This window comes from Cyprinus carpio, chromosome A15 (genome assembly GCF_018340385.1).
Source record: "Cyprinus carpio isolate SPL01 chromosome A15, ASM1834038v1, whole genome shotgun sequence".
Lineage (NCBI taxonomy): Eukaryota > Metazoa > Chordata > Actinopteri > Cypriniformes > Cyprinidae > Cyprinus > Cyprinus carpio.
The window spans coordinates 27,822,468-27,848,864 of NC_056586.1; the positions used below are offsets into that span (position 1 = coordinate 27,822,468).

The 26,397-nt window shown below is 45.1% G+C and overlaps 2 long non-coding RNA genes and 1 pseudogene across 3 annotated transcripts; 1 reads left to right on the forward strand and 2 right to left on the reverse strand.

The window, feature by feature from the left end:
- The window catches only part of LOC122147758, a 101,131-nt pseudogene that overhangs the window by 31,734 nt on the left and 43,000 nt on the right, over positions 1-26,397 (reverse strand).
- Positions 4,274-5,951, forward strand: LOC122147760. The gene is made up of 2 exons (XR_006161830.1): positions 4,274-4,981; positions 5,741-5,951. It is a non-coding gene; the product is annotated as an uncharacterized LOC122147760 (long non-coding RNA).
- On the reverse strand, positions 5,829-13,858 carry LOC109096468. 2 transcript variants are annotated; one of them, XR_006161829.1, is made up of 3 exons: positions 13,443-13,858; positions 13,133-13,184; positions 5,829-5,946 (listed from the first exon to the last, which is right to left on the reverse strand). It is a non-coding gene; the product is annotated as an uncharacterized LOC109096468 (long non-coding RNA). The 2 variants fall into 2 exon arrangements; XR_006161828.1 differs by lacking the exons at positions 13,133-13,184; positions 13,443-13,858 and adding an exon at positions 6,205-6,599.

A 26,397-nucleotide genomic window follows, 5' to 3' on the forward strand; every position in this document is an offset into this window, starting at 1 on the left:
TAGTAATCAAACCATAGTATGCGGGCAGCAGCGATCTGTGTTCAGTTGTCCAGCTTTTAAGTGTTGCCAAATACACTTTTGGTTTGGTTTGTTTTCACCATATCTGCTGTGACAGGCAGACCTTCAGTTTACATTTACATTTACATTTAATCATTTAGCAGACGCTTTTATCCAAAGCGACTTACAAATGAGAACAGTAGAAACAATCAGATCAACAAGAGAACAACAACGGAATACAAGTGCTATGACAAGTCTCAGTTAGTCTAGTACAGAACACGTAGCCAGGGTTTTTTTTTTTTTTTAATGAATATGATAGACAAGAAAAAGAAGAGGTGAGTACTAGTATTAGTTGGTTAAGTGCAGGTGAAAAAGATGAGTCTTTAGATGTTTGGCTTTTGGTTTGGTTTGTTTTCACCATAGCTGCTGTGACAGGGAGACCTTCAGTTTCTGATGGCAAACTAGACAGTCCATCTGCATTAGCATAACATGCAGTGCATTTATATTCAAACTTGTAATGATGACCACACAAAAACAATGCCCAGCGTTGCATACGAGCAGCTGCTGTGGCGGGGATTCTTTTCTGCGGGCTGAAGATAGAATTGTTGATGATCTGTAACAAGGGTAAATTCCCTGCCGAAGAGATTTTTTGACACCCCACACCAAACTCAATGCCTCTCTGTCAATTTGGCATAATTCTTCTCAGCTGCAGACAAGGACCGTGATGCAAAAGCAATGGGCCTCTCGCTACCATCTTCCATTAGATGTGACATAACTGCCCCAATCCCATAAGGAGAAGCATCACATGCCAGCTTCACTGGGAGGGATGGATTGTAAAGTGTCAGGACCATGTCGGATGTTACCAGCCTCTTTGCTTCCTGAAAGGCACATTCACACTCCTTATTCCATTTCCACTGCCTGCCTGACTGAAGTAACGCATTGAGGGGATGAAGGATAGTTGATTGGTTGATTTGGGTTTATTTTTTATTGTGGGTGGAATTTGTATTGGGCATTCGGGATAACAGATGCACACAATATACATATAACACAACATACATCCCCTACACATAATTACCACCAACCCACACCCCTTATTTGTTCTTATTCAATATTTTAATAGAAAGTGGTACAAATGAAAATTTAAACCTATTCAGTCTACAGTTTGGTAACCTGTACCTTCTACCTGAGGGCATCATCTCATACTCACTGTAGAGGACATGATTCGGATCGTTAGTAATTTTTAAACTTTGTTTCCTCACCACCTCCTCAAAAAGCTCATTAAGAGTGGTCGGTGGCAGTCGTCCAATTATTTTTCCCGCCCTTTTTATCAACGTTTGAAGCTGTGATTTTAGTTTAACTGACAGGTTACCAAACCAAGCTACCATACCATATCGGACAATAGACTCAATAGCTGCCTTATAAAATAATAACATAATATCCTTGTCAAAACCATGAACTCTTAGTTTCCTCAAGAAATATAGATGCTGACATACTCTTGAGGAAACATACTCCAGTTGACAGGTTGGGTAAAAACCTGTTGTAATAGTTCCTTAACCCTAAGAAGGATCTGAGCTGGGAGACACCTTGTGGCTTTGAAGCATTCAGCTCTGCCTGCGTTTTGTCTTGACACTTGTTTGGTATGTTATTCTGTTTTTTGTGTGCTAAATATATGTGACACTGGGCTTGAAAAATTCGCATTTGTCCCGCCTGGCTCTGAGTCCATATTCCTCTAGTCGTTTAAGGGCAGCTTTCAGGTTTTCTATGTGCTCGTAATCTGTCTAGATAGCACTGTGTTCCAGGCACCCCTTGAAGAACTTGATCCATTGCACGTTGCCAGAGGGCTAGGACTGAAGCTACTCCAAACACCAGCCTGTTGTAACGATAAAGACCCTTAATCGTGTCGATGGTCAGGTAGGGTTTCGAATCATCTTCCTTTTCCATCTGGAAGTAGGCACCTACTAAATCCACCTTTGAAAACCACTGTCCACCTGCCAAACTGGCAAAAATGTCCTCAATCTGAGGTAGAGGGTACTGCTCTGCTTGTAGTACAGGATTAATAGAGACCTTAAAGTCCCCACATAATCTCATTGTGCCATTTTTATTTTTTATTTTTTTACTACAGTGATGACAGGTGTTGCCCATGGACTCCAGTCCACCTTGGACAGCACACCATTTTCCTCTAGCCCAGTGGTTTTCAAACCGGTTCTGCAAGCACCCCTAGCACCTCACATTTTGTAGTTCTCCCTATATCTGACACACCCATTTCAGGTCTTGCAGTCTCTACTAATGAGCTGATGAGTTGAATCAGGTGTGATAGATAAGGGAGACACAGAAAATGTGCAGTGCTGGGGGTGCTCGCAGGACCGGTTTGAAAACCAACCGATCCAGCTCATTTGCGACCACTGGGTCAGATGGCATATGGAAGTGGACGTGCTTTGTGAAACCATGGAGTCGCACCATCTTTAAGCACAATTTTTCCTTTTATGGATTTAAGGGTGCCAATTCCACTCTGAAAATACGGGGCAGCATCTCTCAAGATCAGTTCCAGTTTTTCCTTAGTAGTTTGTGCAACAACAGACAGTGACTTGAGGTTTTGATCTCATTCCAGCCCATCTGAAACATTCTTAACCACTCCCGACCCCACAACAGTGCACCTCCATTTAGTAGTATGTACAAATTGAGAATTTCCTTCTGACCGTTATATTCTACTGTAACAGGCAGCACACCCCATGGTCTCACTTTTTCACCAGTATATGTTTTGAGAACTGAGGGAGATTCTACATTTCTACAGATTCTACATTTTTGAATCTGCTCTGAGAGGGGAGTTTGAAATGATTGACAATGAAAACAGGGGGTCTGGTTTGTTCTGTTTACTGTTGACAGTTTATTTACATTTCCAGCCTTTACGTCACTTTGTAACTTGAAAGCATCTTTGGCTGCAGTTTCCACTGATCGTTTAAACGTCAGATCTGGCTCCATCAACAGTCTCTTTTGAATTCCTTCATGATGAATTCCACATACTTAACGATCACATAACGCATCTTTAACGCGTCTGTGATGGCCACAGCCAGTAGTGTTGTTGTTGTTAGTCCTACCCTGTGTGTTAAAATTGGTCTGATCAGCCAATATATAAGTCCCTGTTGTTTCTTTTGTAGGAGGTCAGTTGTATTTTTGAATTTGTTTAGAGCTTTAGTTAGTTTGTTTATTTGACCTTTATTTTCGGGCCCAACCCTTTATTTTCATTCTGTTGTTATGACTATTGGGAAATAAAAATCCTTATTTTTGAACTTTCCTTGCGACTCCTCTTGCTTAACTGCTTGGTCCCTGACAGCGTCCCCAAATTGGCAATGCTCCGTTAACTTCTTTAATTTGGCCACATGGATGGAAATGCTCTCTCCCCGTCCTGATTTCCTTTATAGAATCGGAAACGTTCAGTAATCAGTAACAGTGTAGGTGATAAATGCTCTCGCCTTACTTGAACAAGTTCTGTAAAAGTCTTCTCTGCAGGTCTGCGTGGGGCATTCAGGCTACACAAGAGACTGTATGTTTTTCCGCCCATTGCATTAAGGAGTACAGCGACATGTTGTATCTTCCCCTATATCATTCGCGGCGAAATACTGTTGCAGTCTTTCAACATGCATGTTCCAATCCTCCGTGAAGCTGTCAAATGCGTCAACTTTGCCATGCTCACTGATCACAGTACTCACACGAACTGCTCTCTTGTACCGCATAACTTTCGTCCTTTGCTTTTCTTTAATGCGAATTCAGTTCACTGCAGGGCATCAGCGTTTACAGTCAAACCCATCCTCGTCGCCACTGTTATGTCTGTGATATGATACTTGAACACAACACAAGAAGAGGTGTATACGTGAACTTACTTTAACTTTTACTTAACAGGATCACCACATGCAAAACAGGCATGAGCAAACAATCCTGCATGTGTTGAATAATAGAAATACATAATAGAACAACGATGTCTGTCATGCTGGTGATATACAACAGCAGTGAGCTGTTAAAATCCTCCGCTTGCTGAGGAGAGTCGAACATCATCTGCTCACCGTTTTTGTGTAATTTTGTTGTTGTTTGATACATGATTTTAGTGTGCAGACCCAGTGTCATCATCTTCAGGACTGGGCTGAAGCTCTTTCTTTTGACCGTTGTGACTGGACTAAAATCAGGAAAAAATAGTAGCGTGACATTGTGCTGCATGTATTTCACCGGCTATGCCAGCTGTGCACCCCTCAGGATCGCTGATCTGTCCTGCCATCTTAGTGCTCGAAAGATGAGAGTACGTGGCCGATCGGAATTACTTTTTCTTCCATCATAAACGCGATGGATGCAATCAATCTCTATGACATGGCCTTTAAGTGCAGGAATCCACTTGGAAACATTAGCTGTGAGAAAGCCGGCTGCGTTGGAGCCCTCCACCCCTCTCTGGTAACCCCACCAGTCATACGTTATTTCTCCTGCTTCTGTCCTTAATGTCTGTCATGTTATTGTCACAGGTCGGGGGGGCCAAGCCGGACTGCACCCGCCCCTGAAACCCAGGATCACCTCAGAGAGCGTACCAGAAGAACCAGACGGACTAAAGTATAAAAAAATTGAACAAGGTTTTATTTGGTTAAAAGCAATTTAAAAGTTCAGTGTTCCTTCCGTGTCTCCCGACCAGAACGAAGCCAGACCTCGGACGCCGGGGAGGCGTGGAGTCGTCGGCAGTTCGTGCCTGTACGGGGCCGGCAAGAGCCAGGATAGTCTGTCACCCGTCCCGGAATGAGGGGGGGATATCCGGGTAAGTAGAGCTCGTGGATGTTTCGGTCGAGACCGGGAAAAGGAATATTTCTCGTGTCCACCTCCTTTTACAGGGACATCACATGCAGCGTCCAGCCCAGAGGATCCTGCAATCTCTTTTCATAGGGACATCACATGCAGCATTCGTCCCAGGGGATCCTACGATCTGCACAGCAGAGTAAGCAATCGACAGCAGGTATGTAGTGTTTAATGGGTGATGGGCTTACGGCTGGGAGATGCTTCAGTTAAGACCGAGAAAGGAATAATTCGTGTGTCCACCTCCTTTCATAGGGACATCACATGCGGCGTTTAGCCCAGAGGATCCTGCGATCTGCACAGCAGAGTAAGTAACCAACAGTAAGTATGTGTTCTTGAATAAGTAATGGGGCTTACGGCTGGGAAATGCTTCGGTTGTAACGGGGAAAAGAATAATTCTTGTGTCCACCTCCTTTCATAGGGACATCACATGCGGCGTTCAGCCCAGAGGATCCTGCGATCTGCACAGCAGAGTAAGTAATCAACAGTAAGTATGCCTTCTTGAATAAGTAATGGGGCTTACGGCTGGGAGATGCTTCGGTTGTAACCATTAAAAGAATAATTCTTGTGTCCACCTCCTTTCATAGGGACATCACATGCGGCGTTCAGCCCAGAGGATCCTGCGATCTGCACAGCGAAGTAAGTAATCAACAGTAAGTAGGTGTTCTTGAATAAGTAATGGGGCTTACGGCTGGGAGATGCTTCGGTTGTAACCGGGAAAAGAATAATTCTTGTGTCCACCTCCTTTCATAGGGACATCACATGCGGCGTTCAGCCCAGAGGATCCTGCGATCTGCGCAGCGGAGTAAGTAATCAACAGTAAGTATATGTTCTTGAATAAGTAATGGGGCTTACGGCTGGGAGATGCTTCGGTTGTAACCGGGAAAAGAATAATTCTTGTGTCCACCTCCTTTCATAGGGACATCACATGCGGCGTTCAGCCCAGAGAATCCTGCGATCTGCACAGCAGAGTACGTAATCAACAGTAAGTATGCGTTCTTGAATAAGTAGTGGGGCTTACGGCTGGGGGATGCTTCGGTTGTAACCAGGAAAAGAATAATTCTTGTGTCCACCTCCTTTCATAGGGACATCACATGCGGCGTTCAGCCCAGAGGATCCTGCGATCTGCACAGCAGAGTAAGTAATCAACAGTAAGTAGGTGTTCTTGAATAAGTAATGGGGCTTACGGCTGGGAGATGCTTCGGTCAGTGCCTGGGTGTGGATTACTGTGACGGTGGTGGGCTCTCGGGGTGGTGAGCGTCCGGCATTAACTCTACATATCTTCCCCACACTCTGTAACTTTACTTCAAACGATTTATTGTGCAGACACACCACTTCAGACACGGCACACCCACTCTTAGTGCAAATAGAGCCAGCACTCACCCAACGATGGCTCCGTCCACTTCACAACGTTATCACTCCCAGTCCAGATGTATACAATTGATCGAAGTCCCAGATCAGGTCTCTTAACTTCCCTCCGATAGTGATGGCGCGGCCTGGTCTCCACTTGCTTTCCAGAACTCACACTCTTTCTGTCCTTAATATCTCCACTTGATCGCTGATATAACTGTTGCACAGCCAGATAGCCGAAACCCCACAATAGTCCTCGAATACCTCCACACGCCAGCCCAAACGTCCCAGAAATTCACCTCCCCTTTTGGTCTCTGCACTTCTCTTTTTATGTGGTTACTCCGCCTCCATAATCCTCTCACAGATCGCCACGTCAAACTCCCCACACCAGATGTCAATCTATCATTAGCGTTGTTATTGTGACATCGGGGGCGCAACCCGGAAGTGGACCGGTGTTACCGCGACACCGTCCCGGGGGGAACACAATTCCAACGGGACTTAGTTCCGCTTCTCTTTCGTCACCCCGTGACATACCCCCCTGCCAAACCGTTCTAGTCCCTAGAACGCCTTTCAGTCGCCCATTCTCCATAGCGTGCCGGGGGCCGACCTCGGTTCTCCCTCTGGGACCGTCGTGGTGGCGAGGCAGGGTCGATGTCCGCAGGCATATCCATCGGGTCTCTGGGGGCCATTTCTGCGGGGACATTTCCCCGTTCTCCTGGAATCACGGCCCATCCTGCTATCCACGGGGCTACAGCTTCAGGCTCCTTTGGCGCCTCTTCTACGGGGCTGGGATAGTTCGGACAGGGGCGGATCATGTTCCGATGGATCACTCTAGCGGGCCCGGCTTTTCCTTCGGGCCGAATTGTATATACTGGCTGTCCAGGCCGCTGCTGGCCCTCGACCACGTATGGTGCATTCTCCCATCGGTCACTGAGCTTCCCCTTCCCTTGTCGCCGGTTGTCCCTTACCAGGACCCTTTCTCCTGGGAGAAGGGGGGCTTCCCGAGCCGTCCGGTCGTACAGCCTCTTGTTTTTCTTCTCAGCCGCTCGGATCCGTCCCGAGACTTGCTCGTATGCAAAATGGAGGCGTTGGTGGTGGCGCCCTACCCATTCGGTTACGTTCCCCTCCTCCTCGGTTGCTGCCGTCCCCAGCAATAAGTCGGTGGGCATCCGCACATGCCTGCCAAACATCAAATAAGTGGGGGCATAGCCCGTGGTACTATGCGTACTATTATTGTAGGCCTGAACCAGATGTGGTAGCGCACTCACCCAGTCGCTCTGATGTTCTTGGTCTAGTGTGCCGAGCAAGTTCAATAGGGTCTGATTGAACCGCTCGCATCCGCCATTTCCCTGGGGGTGGTAAGTAGTGGTATGGGTCTTGGTGCAGCCGTACACTTTACACAGCTCTCTAATTACCCGGGACTCGAAGTTTGGCCCTTGGTCCGAGTGTAGGAACTCGGGGCAAACCGAACGGCTGGAAGACAGCTCTCCACAGAGCAGTGGCGGTGGTATTCGCCGTCTGGTCCAAAGTAGGAATGGCCCAGGAGTACTTGGTGAACAAGTCGGTAATGACAAGGATGTTCTGATAGCGGTCTGCCGGCCGACCCAAAGTCAAGAAGTCCATTGCGACTATGTGGAGAGGAGCCCTTGCCTGGATGGGGACCATCGGTGCTCGTGCCTCCTTCCTGGCTTTGAACAAGGTGCAACGAGGACAGGCCTGAACGAAAGTACGTACCGTTGCTTCTAGGTTGGGCCAGTAGAAGTGTCGCCTCAAGAGAGAGACCGTTTTCTCGTGCCCTTGGTGGCCCAGCTGATCATGGTACGCTATCAAGAGCTCCTGTACCTGGCCTTCGGGGACAACGATCTGTCGGAATTCCTCGTCCAGCCCCGGATCTCGGACAGACCTACAGAGTACTCCCTCCTTCACCTGTAGTCTGGCCCATTGTCCCAACAGCTTCCTTCCTGTTCCCCCTTGGGCCCGTTGTTCGGCCAACGTCGGTTTTCGGCCCCGTTCCAGCCATCGCATCAAGCCACTGATCTCCCCGTCAGCCTGCTGTCGCTCTTTCCAGCGGCAGGGGTCCCATCCCCAACTCACAGGCATCCCCTCCTGTTGAGTCCCCGGCGCCTCCACAATGCCCACCATATACTCCTCTCCTTCGGGGTCTAGCGTGGGCTCCGGTGGGTCCCTCGGACCTTGAGCTTCCGGGAGTCGGGACAGGGCGTCAGCGTTGGTGTTCTCCCGTCCTGGCCGGTATCGGAGCTGGTAGTTGTAATTGGCCAACTGGGCCACCCAGCGCTGTTCCACTGCCCCCAACTTCGCCGTCTGTAGATGTACTAGGGGGTTGTTGTCAGTTACTACCGTCACCTGGGCACCCCACAAGTAATCTTTAAACTTTTCGCTGAGTGCCCATTTCAGCGCCAGCAGTTCCAACTTGAAGGAGCTGTAATTGGCGTCGTTCCTCTCTGCTGGATGAAAGGCTCCGGCTTGCGTAGGCTACGACCCGCTCTACACCGTCCTGTTGCTGGGCCAGCACGGCCCCCAAACCCAGGTTGCTAGCGTCCGTATATAGGACAAAGGGCTTGGAGAAGTCAGCATACGCCAGAATCGGCGCCTGCAGCAACTCGTCTTTCAGTCGCCGGAACGCAGCCTCACACTCGGGGCTCCACAGGATAGCTGGCGATCCGCGACCTCGGGGGGGCGTCCTGTCCCAACCAGCAACTGATTTAGGGGCTTTGCGATTTTGGAGAAGTCCTTGATAAAGCGGCGGTAGTACCCCACGAAGCCCAGGAATGACCGGACCTGCTTCACCGTCTGCGGGGCAGCCCACTCTCGCACCGCCGACACCTTCTCCGGGTCGACCGAAACTCCCGCCGCGCCCACACAGTGTCCCAAGAATTTGACCTCCCGCCGTAACAGATGGCATTTGTCCGGCTGGAGCTTAACCCATATTTCTCCATGGCCCCGAAGACCTGCTCAAGGTGTTGTAAGTGGGAGTCGAAATCTGGGGAATAGACAATCACATCGTCCAAGTATACCAAGGCGGACTCCATCAACTGACCTCCCAGGCACCGCTGCATCAGCCTCTGGAAGGTGGCAGGAGCGTTGCAGAGGCCGAAGGGCATCCGGTCCCACTCAAAGAGACCGAACGGGGGTGGTAAAGGCGGTCTTCTTCTCCCGGTCGGCCTCGGCCACTTGTACCTGCCAGTAGCCACTTGCCAAGTCCAGCGTGGAGTACCATGCCGAGCGTGTCAAGCCGGCCAGGGAGTCCTCGATCCGGGGTAGGGGGAACGCGTCCTTCCTAGTGACCAGGTTCAGCTTGCGGTAGTCGACGCAAAACCTCCATGCGCCAGTCTTCTTCTGTACCAACACGATGGGAGCTGCCCACGGGCTGCTGCTTTCTCTAACAACCCCTCGATTGAGCATACCCTGCAGCAATGTACGGACCTCCGTGTACAGGGTAGGTGGGACGGGTCGGTACCTTTCTCTACTGGGCTCTGCATCTCCGGTAGGAATCCGATGTTGCACGACGTTGGTGCAGCCGTAGTCCTCTTCGTGTGCCGAGAAGACATGTTGCCACTTACTCAGCAGGTCTCGCAGCTTCCTGGCCTGTGTCGGTCCCAGCTCCTCCCCTTGCAGGGAACTTCCCTTCAAGTGGCCGGGCACCTCCTCCCCTAGACTCTGGGGCGACGAGCTCGCTTGGGTAAGGGCCACTTCCACCACCGCGGGGGTGTACTTGGCGAAAGCTCACGTCCTGGTCCTCCAGCACCTGATGGGATTCTACCGGCGTTACCTTGACCAGCCGCTGATGTTTATGTAGGTGCACAACATGGGGCGTCCCGTTCCGAACTCTCACCGGGATCCGTCCTCTTCGTGCCACGGCCAAACCTCTGGCGACTTCTACCTGCTGGCCATCCCAGTGGGGCTCCACCAACACCCATTCCTCCACTCCCACGTCCCGCTGGAGGACTCGCACCCATACTAGGGCCTCGCTGTTCGCTGGCACGGACAGGGCATAACGGCACGCTACCCGACCTGTCCCTTCGCGGCCTTGCCGGGCCCGGGACATCTGGATCCGTCGGCAGTCAGCGGCGACACGTTCCCATTCCTGTTGTTCGGCCAGCGAAATCCCTCGAGTGGGCATTGCCCGAAACAATTCTTCCCAACATGCAGATAATACATTCATACCTAGCAAGGCCCGGTGACTCCCCAGACAGTGGTCCTTTACGATGATCACTCCCTTCTGGGGCACGATCACTCCGTGGATCTCCAAGTCCGTCAGCCTGTAGCCAATGTAGGGGATGTCCAGACCATTTGCTCCTTTCAGGGAGAGCCAGGGAGCCTCCGTCCCATGCATCCTCTGATCTCCAAATAGCTCTTGCGACAGGCTCTCCGCGAATAGAGTCACCTGGGATCCGGTGTCGACGAGACAGGGCACCTTCACACCACACACCTGGACCTCCACCACTGGGCTATGCCCGACCAGCCTGTCCTTGGAGCCTGCTCCGATGGGTGGGTCATCTAAGGGGGTCCCGACCACACGACCCACTGTGGCCGGTCGACCTAAAAAACCCCCCTCCGAACCTCTTCGAGGACCACACTGTCGGCTGTAATGGCCTGGTTGGCCACAGCGGTTGCAGATAGGTCGTCCTTGCTCGTCCCATTCAAACTGGGGCCGGTTGGGCCGGTTAGGTCGCCTCCCTGCGTCCCTGTTCCCGTCCGAGTACACCCGGTCCCGCGAGATGGGGCCTCACCTCTGGCCTGATAGCCCCAGAACGCAGCTCGTCCACGAGCGTCTTGGTTAGCTCCGCCATCTGCTCCCGGACATCCCTTAGGAGTTCGAGCTTCAGAGTCTGTTTCCACTCTGCCATGTCGGGGACAGCCACTGCGGAGCTACTGACGGCCGCACACACGGGGGGTTCTTTCACCTCAACCTGATCGTTCTCCAATGCCACCGCTTCCTTCTTTAGGTCTTCGAAGGTGAGTTCCGGCTCCCTTCTGAATTGGACTCTAAGTCCCTGGCGTACCGGGCCTTCCCTTAGCCCCAGCAGGAATTGGTCCCTCAACAGAGCCTCACTATCTCCGAGACCATGGTCTGGGCGTCCCTGCAGCCTGGTAACTTGCTCCCGTAGTTGGAGGGCGAAAGCTCTGACGGATTGGCGGGGGCCCTGCTTGCTGCTGAAGAACTGGGCCCGAAGAACCGCAGTGGGAGTGGTGTCACCATACCTTTCCGTCAGGAATCTGAAACACAGACTGGGCGGTGGTTCGGACAGCTTCGGGGGCGGCTTGGACTTCCCGCCGTGCTTCCCCGTCAAGGGAGTTGAGGGCAAACTGTAGCTGTTGGGTCGCGCTCAATCCCTGTAGCCCGGCCAGATATTCGATCTGAGCCCGCCACTCGGAGAGGCGCACCTCTGACTCATTTCCTCCATATTTCTGGACCCAGGGGTTTTCCCATGAACACTGGCATGACTCGGGGTGGGGCCCCCAGTGCCTCGTCGTCGGCCATCTGAGAATCCCTGGTCGCTCAACCCGAGGTGAAACCCTGCCGACTACGCCAAATCTGTCACAGGTCGGGGGGGCCAAGCCGGACTGCACCCGCCCCTGAAACCCAGGATCACCTCAGAGAGCGTACCAGAAGAACCAGACGGACGAAAGTATAAAAAATTGAACAAGGTTTTATTTGGTTAAAAGCAATTTAAAAGTTCAGTGTTCCTTCCGTGTCTCCCGACCAGAACGAAGCCAGACCTCGGACGCCGGGGAGGCGTGGAGTCGTCGGCAGTTCGTGCCTGTACGGGGCCGGCAAGAGCCAGGATAGTCTGTCACCCGTCCCGGAATGAGGGGGGGATATCCGGGTAAGTAGAGCTCGTGGATGTTTTCGGTCGAGACCGGGAAAAGGAATAATTCTCGTGTCCACCTCCTTTTACAGGGACATCACATGCAGCGTCCAGCCCAGAGGATCCTGCAATCTCTTTTCATAGGTACATCACATGCAGCATTCGTCCCAGGGGATCCTACGATCTGCACAGCAGAGTAAGATAGGGACATCACATGCAGCATGTTTAATGGGTGATGGGCTTTACGGCTGGGAGATGCTTCAGTTAAGACCGAGAAAGGAATAATTCGTGTGTCCACCTCCTTTCATAGGGACATCACATGCGGCGTTCAGCCCAGAGGATCCTGCGATCTGCACAGCAGAGTAAGTAACCAACAGTAAGTATGTGTTCTTGAATAAGTAATGGGGCTTACGGCTAGGAGATGCTTCGGTTGTAACCGGGAAAAGAATAATTCTTGTGTCCACCTCCTTTCATAGGGACATCACATGCGGCGTTCAGCCCAGAGGATCCTGCGATCTGCACAGCAGAGTAGTAATCAACAGTAAGTATGCCTTCTTGAATAAGTAATGGGGCTTACGGCTGGGAGATGCTTCGGTTGTAACCAGGAAAAGAATAATTCTTGTGTCCACCTCCTTTCATAGGGACATCACATGCGGCGTTCAGCCCAGAGGATCCTGCGATCTGCACAGCGAAGTAAGTAATCAACAGTAAGTAGGTGTTCTTGAATAAGTAATGGGGCTTACGGCTGGGAGATGCTTCGGTTGTAAACCGGGGAAAAGAATAATTCTTGTGTCCACCTCCTTTCATAGGGACATCACATGCGGCGTTCAGCCCAGAGGATCCTGCGATCTGCGCAGCGGAGTAAGTAATCAACTGTAAGTATGTGTTCTTGAATAAGTAATGGGGCTTACGGCTGGGAGATGCTTCGGTTGTAACCGGGGAAAAGAATAATTCTTGTGTCCACCTCCTTTCATAGGGACATCACATGCGGCGTTCAGCCCAGAGAATCCTGCGATCTGCACAGCAGAGTACGTAATCAACAGTAAGTATGCGTTCTTGAATAAGTAATGGGGCTTACGGCTGGGAGATGCTTCGGTTGTAACCTGGAAAAGAATAATTCTTGTGTCCACCTCCTTTCATAGGGACATCACATGCGGCGTTCAGCCCAGAGGATCCTGCGATCTGCACAGCAGAGTAAGTAATCAACAGTAAGTAGGTGTTCTTGAATAAGTAATGGGGCTTACGGCTGGGAGATGCTTCGGTCAGTGCCTGGGTGTGGATTACGGTGACGGTGGTGGGCTCTCGGGGTGGTGAGCGTCCGGCATTAACTCTACATATCTTCCCCACACTCTGTAACTTCACTTCAAACGATTTATTGTGCAGACACACCACTTCAGACACGGCACACCCACTCTTAGTGCAAATAGAGCCAGCACTCACCCAACGATGGCTCCGTCCACTTCACAACGTTATCACTCCCAGTCCAGATGTATACAATTGATCGAAGTCCCAGATCAGGTCTCTTAACTTCCCTCCGATAGTGATGGCGCGGCCTGGTCTCCACTTGCTTTCCAGAACTCACACTCTTTCTGTCCTGAATATCTCCACTCGATCGCTGATATAACTGTTGCACAGCCAGATAGCCGAAACCCCACAATAGTCCTCGAATACCTCCACACGCCAGCCCAAACGTCCCAGAAATTCACCTGCCCTTTTGGTCTCTGCACTTCTCTTTTTATGTGGTTACTCCGCCTCCATAATCCTCTCACAGATCGCCACGTCAAACTCCCCACACCAGATGTCAATCTATCATTAGCGTTGTTATTGTGACATCGGGCGCAACCCGGAAGTGGACCGGTGTTACCGCGACACCGTCCCGGGGGGGAACACAATTCCAACGGGACTTAGTTCCGCTTCTCTTTCGTCACCCCGTGACATTATGGTAAGTTGTTCTAGTTGTTTTCTCAAGTTCGTGACTGTCCTTCTATTCTCACGTGCAGCTGCCTGGACGGAATCTACCAACCCGGTCGTGTGTCTGTTTCGCACGCTAGCTAACCTTCCAAGTTCTGCTCTTAGCTTTTTAACAGAATTGTTGGTCGCTTGTATATCCATATGTAGGTCACACAATGCTGGGGTCAGTACAGAGTCTATCGCATCTCTTACTGTTAAGGCCACAACCGAATCCAAAGTACTCTGTTGTGCTAGCTTAATACTGTTAGCAATGGCACTGTTCAGGTCCTCTCAGGAGACGGTGGAATCCTTGAATTATTTCTTTATTGGTGATCGCTCGATCTCTTTTCCAATTGTCCTAGACCGTTGAAGTACCCATGATGGGTAAGACAGAGATTGTTTCAAAATTTACTATTAGGATTATAGAATATTTGACAGAGTGAGCAAAGTGTAGGACTATGCCTGAGTGTGCAAATCGCTCTGGTCATATTTATCCACATGACACAGCACATGCGGACATTCAAGTAAATTATGTATACTTTTTTCACATTACTCTCTCTCTCTCTCTCTCTCTCTCTCTCTCTCTCTATATATATATATATATATATATATATATGTGTGTGTGTGTGTGTGCGTGTGTGTTAGTTTTTTTTTTCATATGACGTTCGCCTGATAGTGGCAACAAAAGAGAACTCGGTCGTGCAGTGATGAACTTAAACAGTTTGCACAGCAAAAAAGAACAGAAATTTCTTTAAAGTTGTAGAAAATCAAATAATAAAATCACTGCTGTAGATGACACTATTTTGTGTGAGGTAATGTTGAAAATTATTCAGATTTAAGCTGAAATGTTATGTTCAGTTACAGATAGAGATTTTGGTTAATTTTTGTGTATATTTTTTCAGCTTCTTCAACAAATAAAGCTAAAATGAGTAAGTACAGCTGTTTTTCTGACTAAAATGACATAGCAGTTTCATTGCGCAAGCTTCTTTAGCAATCCTCCAAATTTCTAATGAAATGTCTAGATAAACAATGAATATGCATACTGTTATTTTATTTTTTATTTATTTTTCTGTCACAGATTTTTTAGTTATTTTGTCTATAGCCTCAGTAACCACGGACTACTAATTTGTTTTCATTAGTTTTTCTTTAAAAAATAATATGCATAATATGTGTGCTTGGTGTTGCTGGCAGTGGAATGGTCATCTACATCGCAGGCCTCAAAATGTAAAGGTCAGTCAGTACCATCTGGTTTCTAAACCTGTCAGTAGCTGATTTCGTGTTTTAATTTCCTGATCTCTTAATGTAACTTACAAATATCGTGATTTGGATTGGCCTTTTGGTGACTCTGGGTGCATGTTGAGTAGCCTGGTGGCTGTGCTGAACATGTTTGCCAGCGCTTTCCTGCTGACAGTGATCAGTCTGGACCGCTGCCTGTCCACCTGGGTGGTGGTGTGGGCCTGGACTAAATGAACCATCCTGAAAGCAAGGATAATTTGCCTCCTTATTTGGTTACCAGCAGTTGCTACCACCTTGCCTTGTCATCTTCAGAAAAATCCTTCATTTCTCCACAACAAACAGTGTGCATACTTTGTTTTTCAGGTCTGCAAGCCTACAAGAGGGTGGTTGTGTTCCTCTTTGTAGTGTTTCTTCATCCTGTTTGTCATAATCTTGGCTTCTTGTGGTGATCGGAGTACAAGTTAAACGCCTCCAGAAAGATGAACTAAAACCCTTCCGTATTATCCTAGCTTTAATCCTGGCCATCTTCTGCTGGCTTCCCTTTTGTTTACCAGTTCCTTGAAGTGTTCCTTGAAATGAATGCGACAAACCCATCAGTTGAGCTGACCAGTTTCAAGAATGTTTTTGACCAGATCAGGCTCTTCATAGTCAGTCTTGCCTACTTGAACAGCTGCCTGAATCCTTTCTTGTATGTATTTGTTTGTGCGTGTTTTTTTTAAGATGAAGTTGTATTTGTTTGTTGTTTTTGTTTGCAAGCGCCTTCGCAGAGAAACATCTGGCTCTCCTCTTGCAACGTTCCTAACACCAATCTCATTCCCAGAGCGTCTTGCGTTATTGGGGTTTAATTTTAAAATTTCACAAAAACAAATTTTTTTTTTAAATTATTTAGTTATTATAAAAGGAAGGGATAGTGCAATTTAGCAAAATATTAACAGGAAGTTATTTTGTTTACATTGTGAGATTGAAGCTGATGTGCCAACAATTTATTATAGATATAATATGGCAAATGTATAAATAGCTGGAATGCATGCCTCATTAACTAGATACTCAAGAAATTGGTAATTGTGTGGCAGGAAAGACCATAGTATTTGCCCACTACCCCCTGGAAACCAGTTACAGCTGTAACTATTTCAATCAGTATGCTTATAGTCCTTATCTAGCAACTTGTAAAAATAAAAACATCAGTGTGCTGATGCTGCCACATTTTAGCCCTTTATCAGTAATGACAAATCAGCCTTTATAAGAATCAGAAAGAGCTTTATTGCCAAGTATGCTTGTGCATACAAGGAATTTGTTTTAGTTCCATAAGCTTCCAGTACACGGAGAAAAAAGACAAATATTGCAAAATCAAAAAATAAACCACTTGTATGAACAGTTGTTCTATAGATGATAATGGAATAGAATAGAGTGAGATGCAGGGATGTACTAGGATGGAGGGGTTACAAATAAATAAGGATATTGCACATTTTTATTACATAAGTGGGGAACATTTAACTGTTCATGTGGTAGATTGCCTGGGGGAAGAAACTGTTCTTGTGCCTGACTGTCCTGGTATTTGCGGCTCTGAAGCGCCGGCCAGATGGCAAAAGTTCAGAAAGGGGTAACTTGGATGTGAGGGATCCAGAGTGATTTTATGAGCCCTTTTCCTCACTCTGGATGTATACAGTATTTGAAGGGTGGGCAGGGGAGCACCAATAATTCTTTCAGCAGTCCGAACCATTCTCAGTAGTCTTCTGATGTGTGTTGGTTTTTTTTTGTTTTCATGTTTTTTTTTTTTTTTTTTTTTTTTTGTAGCTGAACCAGACAGTTATTGAAGTACACAGGATAGACTCAATGACGGCTGAGTAGAAGTTTTTCAGCAGCTCCTGTGGCTTTAGTGACGTAATACCAGGCTTTGCTGTCTGGTATAAAACCAACAGTTTGTGAACAAGACCGAGAAAGATCAAGACTCACTTGTCCCAGTACATCAACAGCTCAAAAAATGGGTATGTGTATTCATATTACTGTGTGTGGTTTTTTATTTATTTATTTTTTAAATAAACAAACATGTTAACTCTCAGAGTGTAGTAAATGCAAAACTGTGTAAGATGCATTCAATGCAGACATAGTGTATTGTAAAAATGATATGAACAAGTCATGGCAAAACAATTTTTTTTTTTTTTTTTATTGCTTGTCCAAAAATATAAACCAATTACATCTTAATCTCAGTTATTGCTTGTAAATGAATTTTTATATATTTTTTATTTATAATAAGTTATTTGTGAGTTTTGAGTATTGGTTTTTATTGTAGAATATTTGCAAGTAGGAATGACTTTCTAGTAATTGAAGATGGATATTATTCTTTTTTTTATAGATTATGCCAGACACTAGGGGAATTTTTCTAAATGCAATCTTCCAAAATAACTTTTGTATTGATATCAGTCTTTATGTTATTTTCCAAAATAACCGATAACTGGTATAATGACAACATGAACCTGAAGATACTGCTCCTGAAGACACTGATTGGCATGCTGCTAAACTCTGCAGGAAAGTGGATCTCGTGGGCCAGATTTGAGGATCCCTGCTATAGAATATCAAGATTAATCAGTATGACTTTAGAATAAAACTGAACACATTTTTATTTTAGGTTTTTAATCACCAGAAGGTTAAACAAAATGGCATTTTGGTGTGTGTGCAAATTATTTTGCACACGAAAAACCCCACAATAGAAAATGGAAATGGGCTTGTCATATTTCTGACTGGCTGCAGAATGAAGACGACTGTCAACTCCATTTGGTTTCTCAACCTGGCGATTGCAGACTTCACCTTCATGTTGTCTTCAATCATAGATCTTCTCTCAGTTTTGGGCCATTGGCATCTTTACTTAATGAGACGCATTCTCTTGATCATGTTAAGACAAAATCTATTTGCTAGTATTTTGTTTCTTGTAGTTATCAGTCTTGACCGATGCCTGTGCACATGGATGGTTGTTTGGGCTAAAAATGCACGAACTTTACTTAAAGCCAAGATCATCTGCATAACTGTGTGGGTTTCATCCATTGGCTGCAGCATTCCTTTCTATGAAACTTATATGTTTACTTTGACATTTCTGACAACATGTGAATTTATAGTGGGCTTCCTCATCCCCTTTCTGATCATTGCATCTTCATACACAGCTATTGGAGTAAGAATCAAACGCCTCAAAAGGGTAAAGCAGCTCCGGTCGTTCCGGGTCATTATAATTGTAATCCTGTCTTTTTTCATATGTTGGTTTCCATACCATGTTTGCAATATTTATTTAATAACTGCAATACATAACCGGAGTTACGAAATATATAAGACAGCTAAGATTGTCATTATCTGCCTGGTTCATCTTAACAGCTGTCTGAACCCCATTCTCTATGTGTTCATGTGTGATGAGTATAAGAAGAAGCTTAAACAGTCTCTGCTGCTGGTGCTGGAGACGGCTTTCGCTGAAGATCATCTGGACTTCAGGGCAGACGCAAAAGAACGAGCAGGACATGAAAACCCAACTGAATTGTTAGATATGTAGAAAACTGGTCCCTAAATGATTAACCTGGATCTAATCCATTATGTTTGTAGTCCTAATCTAGCAACTTGTACAAAACAGCAACCATAAATTTCATGTTTGGAGCATGATTCTATATGTGTTGTTAAACCAAACAGAGAAAATCTCAAGTATAGTCTAATAAACATTGGCGAAACTTTTCATGACTCTAAATATGCAAAAGCTCACTTTGTTCTGCTGATTTCTGTTGGAACTTTATTCTGAATAAAACCAGTGTATCACAAATGTACCTGCATTTGATGGCAGTTTCCTAAAGGGTTTTTACGCTCACAATAGCAAATTCCAGTTGAATGGTTTTCCCTAAAAAGCAACAAAATAAATGAAAACAACAAGTAGTAAGATAATAAAATGATTTCTGGTACAAATACAAAATTATAAAGATATTGGTTACCAATTTAATCAGTTTATCTGATGACATATGGGACAAAACATGGTAAAAAATACCATCTGGTCATTATTACAAAATGTTAGCACAAAAACATTTTTGGAACAATTTATTTTTGAATTGCTCTAGTTGGACGTTCATCCAAGGTTTTTTTTTTTTTAAATATGTAATGGTATGTTTTCTTAGTATGATATGCTTATTGAATATCGTGTTATGTTTGTATTTTCTGCATTGCTTAGTCACATGCTTCTTTGCTGATTTAACAGAACAAAGAACAGCTATTGATCTTTAAGATGTGTGTGACAGTAAAAGAGCACACACAATCCTTATTCTAATATGGAATTGGAATGGAATGGTAAAAAGGTGTTGGTACGTGACAGGAGGGCCTCCAAGGAAAAATTATAAGTAAGTCTAAGAATGTGTTTGAAAATACCATCATTGGCCTAGAGAGATACCATTCTGAGAGATGAGACTATAAGAGAGAAAGGATACCCTCCCTTCACTGTCACACTCTACTGCACACTTTGACTGACTGTACGACTGCTGGCCTTTTCTTGCAAGAAAAATAAAACTCAAAGACAATTGGTATATTTGTCTCTTATTCAGAAGTTTTTTTTTGTTTTTTTTTTTGTTTTTTTGCCATAAGTTATTACTTGTTTCAGAATGTTCAGAGGACATTCAAAAGTAATGTTCCCATAGTGTTTGCAAAATTATAAAAATTGAATGTTTCCTTATAGTTTGCATAACCAAAAAAATATTTATAAAAAAACATTCAGAAGTAACATTTTAACAGCTGCAATGCAGCAAGACAAATAATAAATAAATGACAAATAAAAAAGTTTCATAGAGTTGTGTATCTCCCCCAGATTAGTGAGAATAACTCGCTGCTCTGTCTTGTCTGTCAGTGGTTGTCAGTGTCCTCTTTGTGCTGCAATGTTTTTTCACTGCATGAGAAAATGGACATGTGACATGAGAAAAATCTATTGCATGAGTCTCACACTAACTGCATTGGCAGTCTTTATCATTATAGTTATCGTTCATGATGTGAACGGGCCTTTACTTTGAATGAGTGGACTTATATACACAATGTAGAAATGAGGAAAATAAGGTTGTTGTATGCTGCAATTGACCAATCAGAATGTAAAAAATAATAATGTTGAACATTTTTGTCACATGTATGTTTCTGTTTAGCCCCCCTTGTGTGTTCCAAATGGGATATATCGCTCTCCGAAGGGCACTTCAGAGTGAAAACAATCATGGCCGCCGTATTGAAGGGTCATTCCAAACCGAGGTGCTCAAAAGTGGCCACTTCAAAGGGCCCTTCGGAATGAAGGATTTCGAAGGGTAGAACTGATGGACACTCCCATGGGCTCCCATGATCCTTTGTGCAGATTCTTAGCATGATGACGGCCCCTCTGTGTGGGCACGTGATGAAGACACAGAAGGGCACTTCAAGAAACAGTTGTTTGGTCCCACTCCGCTCTCACTCCGAAGGTGAAACCTGTTGAAGGGATTAGGGCATAGAGATGAGCCCTTCCGAATGGACCGCAGGGCCTGTCTGCCCTAATTTGGTTTAATTCCTGTTTCCTGTTCTCGTTATTAGTTAATCATTGTTCATTCGGTTTGCCTGTTATGTTTCACTATCCCTTTTGTCTTCACTCCATTTAAGCTCTGTGTTCTGAGATTCTTTGTCTTGGTTAAATGTTATTTTCAACGGTCTACGTGTGTTGATGTTCATTAAAGATTCCTTTACTTCTGTTTGTCGTGCGCCTTTACCACAACCGCATGACAGTGTTATGAAACCATTTCAAAGTAGCTGTAGTGAAGTAAGATACCAAGTAGACTACACCACTAAACCACTGGTTAAAAAAAATAAAAAAATAAAAAATAAATAAAATCAGTCTCTTCATAAAAATATTCATCACGGGAAAGAAATCAACACAAAATTGGCTTCTCAGCCATTTTCTGCAGGTGGATGCCCACTAACCACTGATGATGTCTGCAGTTACATTAAGTTTGCTAATGACACCACATTTTAACAACAAATCAGCCTTTACTAATCTAATGCCAGACTTTGCTGTTAACCAACAGGACCAAGAAGATGGTATGTGTATTATTCATATTACATGTTTTTTGTATAACTCTCAGAGTGTAGTAAATGCAACAACCCGGTATCAGGCCGAAGCGGAGAGAGGGCAAGCAGAACTCCTGGCAGCGGCAAGTCACAGCGCCACTTCTGGTGGCATCCCTAGACGCCACTAGTAGTTTCTGGCAGCTGCCACGGTCTTTCTCACCGTTTCTGCCGTTTGCTCGGTAAAAACGAAATTGTGTATATCCTTATAACCTTACTGTTGTCACATTTCCCTGGTTAAATAAAACATTACTTAAAAAAAGGCTAAAACAATTATATTTTGTATTTTTACACTATGTAACATTGTTTATCAAACATCTAATCAAGTTAGTGTTTTTACGTATTTTACATTCCTTTCAAAATAATAACAAAAGGCAGTAACAATACAAACAATATATTTTATGTTTTTTTGTTTTGTAGGATTGTTTGCTTAGCAACAGCGTCCCGGACTGCACTATTCAGCTCGATCAGCTGACGTGCTATCGAGCAGACAGAGCTCTTGTCGCGGGAGGAAAAACCTGCGGCGGCGGGGCTTTGTGTTTACATCAATGACACGTGGTGCCGCGATGCTGTTGTGATCTGCAAACACTGCTCACCCCTGGTGGAGTTTATGATTATTAAGTGCCGGCCGTTCTATCTGCCGAGGGAATATACTGCCATACTGCTCGTTTTCGGTTTACATTCCCCCGAATAACAACAACAGCAACAGGAACGATGCACTAAATGAACTGTACCAGCACATCAGCGAGCAGCAGACAGCACACCCTGATGCTTTTCTCATCATAGCTGGGGATTTCAACCACGCAGACTTAAAGAGTGTGTTTCCAAAAATACAACAACACATTAACTTTCCAACAAGAGGTAATAACATTTTAGACTTTGTTTACACCACACAGAGAGGAGTTTACAAAGCCTCCCCCTCCCCTGCATTCCTCCCTCAGACCACATCACTGTCATGCTAATGCCTGCATACAGACCGCTCGTTAAAGTCGCCAAACCAGTTCAGAAACAGATTCAAGTGTGGCCGGAAGGGTCGTCAGACGCTCTTCAAGACTGCTTTGATACAACTGACTGGAATATGTTTAAGCAGGCTGCCACTTACAATAACACCACTGACGTCCAGGAGTACTCAGAGACTGTCACTGCCTACATCAACAAGTGTATTGAGGATGTAACAGTCACAAAAACCATCACTGTCCGGGCTAACCAGAAGCCGTGGATGACAGGGGAGGTCTACAGACTCCTGGAGAAGCGGAACGCTGCATTCAGAGCTGGAGATAAGGTGGGCCTGAGAACAGCCAGGGCCAACCTATCCCGCGGCATCAGAGAGGCTAAGAGACAGTACTCCAGGAGGATAGCCCATCGTTTCAGTAACAGCAGAGACTCTCGTAGCCTGTGGCAGGGGATACAGACCATTACAGACTACAAGCCCCCACCACAGACCTGTGACAGCAACATCTCTCTGCTGAACGAGCTGAAACACCTTCTTCGCTCGCTTTGAGGAACAAAACGGCACCACTGCACAGAAGACTCCACCTCCTCCCGGTGACCAGGTGATGACGCAGACCCTGGACAGCGTGAGGAGATCCTTCAGCAGGATCAAATGCACGCAAAGCTCCGGGTCCTGACAACATTCCTGGGCGTGTACTGAGAGACTGTGCAGCAGAAGTCACTGATGTCTTCAAGGACATTTTCAACATCTCACTTAGTCAGGCTGTTGTTCCCACATGCTTCAAAGCTACCACCATCATTCCAGTCCTGAAGAAGCCATCTCCATCCTGCTTCAATGACTACCGTCCTGTTGCACTTACTCCCATCCTCATGAAGTGCTTTGAACGGCTAGTCATGCACCACATCAAGTCTGCCCTCCCCCCCTCCCTGGACCCATTCCAGTTTTGCATATCAGTCCAAACCGGTCGACCGATGATGCCATCTCAACTACCCTACACTGAGCACTCACACATCTAGAGAAAAAAGACTCATACGTCAGAATGCTGTTCATAGACTTCAGTTCAGCATTCAACACAATCATCCCTCAACAGCTCATTCACAAACTGATCGAGCTGGGGCTCAACACTTCGCTGTGCAACTGGCTGTTGGACTTTCTGACTGGAAGACCTCAGGCAGTACGGGTCGGCAGCAACACATCCAGCACCATCACCCTGAACACTGGGGCCCCCCAAGGATGTGTGCTGAGCCCCCTCCTCTTCACTCTGCTGATCCACGACTGCACACCGTCACACAACTCCAACCTCTTCATTAAGTTTGCAGATGACATGACTGTGGTGGGTCTCATTAGCAACAGAGATGAGACAAACTACAGGAGCGAGGTGAGCCGTCTGGCCGGGTGGTGCAGTGACAACAATCTCTCTCTGAACGTGGAGAAGACGAAGGAGATTGTTGTTGACTTCAGGAGAGTGCACACTCAGCATGTTCCTATGACCATCAACGGTGTGACTGTGGAGAGAGTGAGCAGCACCAAGTTCCTGGATGTGCACATCACAGAGGACCTCTCCTGGACCGACAACACCGCAGCACTGGCCAAGAAATCACAAACAGCGTCTCTATTTCCTCCGCAAACTGAGAAGAGCCAAAGCCCCGGCCCCCATCATGTACACATTCTACAGAGGCACCATCGAGAGCATTCTGACGAGCTGCATCACTGTGTGGTATGGCGCCTGCACAGTGATGCAGCTCGTCCTGCCGGAAGACTCTGCAACACATAGTTGAGAGCAGCTGAGAAGATCATTGGGGTCTCTCTCCCCTTCCTCCAGGACATTTACGGAACCCGTCTCACTCGTAAAGCCCTCTGCATTGCAGGTGACCCCACTCACCCGTCACATAGTTTCTTCAGTGAGTTTTCGTCATGGAGGAGACTGCGGAGTCTCCACGCCAGGACCAACAGACTGAAGGACAGCTTCATCCATCAGGCTGTCAGGAAGCTGAACTCGCTCCCGAACTTGCCCCCCTGTCCCTCTTCTGCCCCAGGCACCACTGAACTATGAAAGCTCTACTGTTAGTGCTATCTGTATGCACCGGGGGTCTGAGAGTAACGCAATTTTGATTCTCTGTATGTATGTACTGTACATGTGGAAGAATTGACAATAAAGCAGACTTGACTTTTATTTGTCAACTGATGTTCAGCTGTTCTTTTTAACTTTACCAGAGGGTGTCGCTGTTGGACAGTTATTTTATAAAAACTAATGACTTTTACACTTTTTATTGTCACATTTTGTTTATTTTTGTAATATCGTTAACTTTCTCATCCAGTTGTTTTTTTTTCTCTAAAGAGACTCTGCCTCCCTTGCCTTGGCTGATGGCAGGCAACGACTGATGGCAGTAGCCATACAACAAACAAATGTCATAAATTTATTCATCTTAAATTATAATCCTTGCGGCTTTGAGGTTGTCAATTTTGGCAGGTTATTTTACATTCATTTCATGCATGCAAATTAATAAAGTGATGAATGGAAACTGGGCAGTTCAATTAAGTATAGAATTAAAATTAAAATGGGCAAATGTGGGATCACATTTTTTTTTAATTACAATTTGTATACCTATGATTTTACTACAAATACAATGCTTGAACTATGGTGAGTGTAGCAAAATGTTTTAACTGTAATAACCTTTTTTATTTGTTTGCAAAAACGTGTAATTTTCGTAAGTTTTTTGTTGCCAAACAATATTTACTGTTATTTTATAATCAAAAACAGTAGTAATATATTTATATTTATAGAAAGCATTCAATGTTAGAAAAGATCATGTATGTCATGTACTGTTAATTCTCTACAAGTTTGAGGCATTAATTGTAATATTAGTATATATATTTCATGTACTGACCATACTTTCCTCTTTCACAGCAGGAATTTTTTTTTTTTTTTTTTTTTTGAGAGACACCAGGACTACCGCTGACTGGTGTGGTAACAGAAATTGAAATTGATATTTTTTACTTTTTTTTGTTATTTTTTTTTTTTTTTTTTTTTTTTGAAACTGATTTTTTTTAATTATTATTATTTATTTATTTTTAAATTGATGTTGCATAAAAGCTGCATGGGCAGAAAAGTTGTCCAGCAGGACTGTTCACTTTTGTATTTGAAAAAAAAAAAAAAGATGAGTGTTATGAGGTTTTTTGAGCAGAAATGTTTGATTTTGTTTTTTGGAAAAAAGTAAAAAATATATAAAAAAATATACTGTATCTTCAGGATCATAAATAAAAAATAAAAAAAATCAATCAATGATAAAAAATATAATTGTGAGGTTAACCTGATGCAGCAATAAATTTGTTTTTTTTTTCCAACACAGGCATAATGCATGGTTTCCATTGTAAACATTGTTTACACTGATATTAATGAATGTACAATCTTTAAACTCAAAAGTTTGCATATACTAAGTGAGAAATAACAGATAAAATTGAAAATGCTTCATTTCCTTACCATAAAAAACAACATAATAAATATTCAAATGCAGTATTTTTCTATTCAAATTTGCTTCTCTAACATTTACATTGCATTTATAGTGCATTAAAGGAAATGAACCCTACAACACTGGCATTATAGCTCTGCCAACTAAGTGTATATATATATATATGTATATACAGTAGGTGGACAACCAAAACGTTGCTTCTACCGCCGCTTGTACCGCCGCGGCGTCTGCAAAGTGCATTTGCAGCTTTTTGACCGCTGGGTGGCGCTTTAATCACAAGTTTTCAAACAAGCGCATCAAAGCAAAAAGCACAAAATGAAAGAAAAACACTATAGTTAAAATATTTAATATTCACAGATGAAAGTTTGGTAATTATGAAGTTATGTGCATTTCTTAGAACAAATTCAAGCAGGATAAATGTCAAGCCTGTGCCTGTGCTTATATTTTCTCTAAGCTACAAAGTATTACACCATATTTTAGATTTGACACATTTAATAGGTGTACAGTATTATTTATATAATATGAATTATGTGTTATATTATTCAAAATAAATTGTGGTTTACTTTGCATCAGAGCATTAAAAGTGGTAGCCTATTTTAGTGAGCTTGGCTACATGGATTTATATGCAAAATGTCAATATTCTCATATATTAGACCTATTTTTAATTTATATTTTAAAATTCCTTTAATAAAACAACATGCAT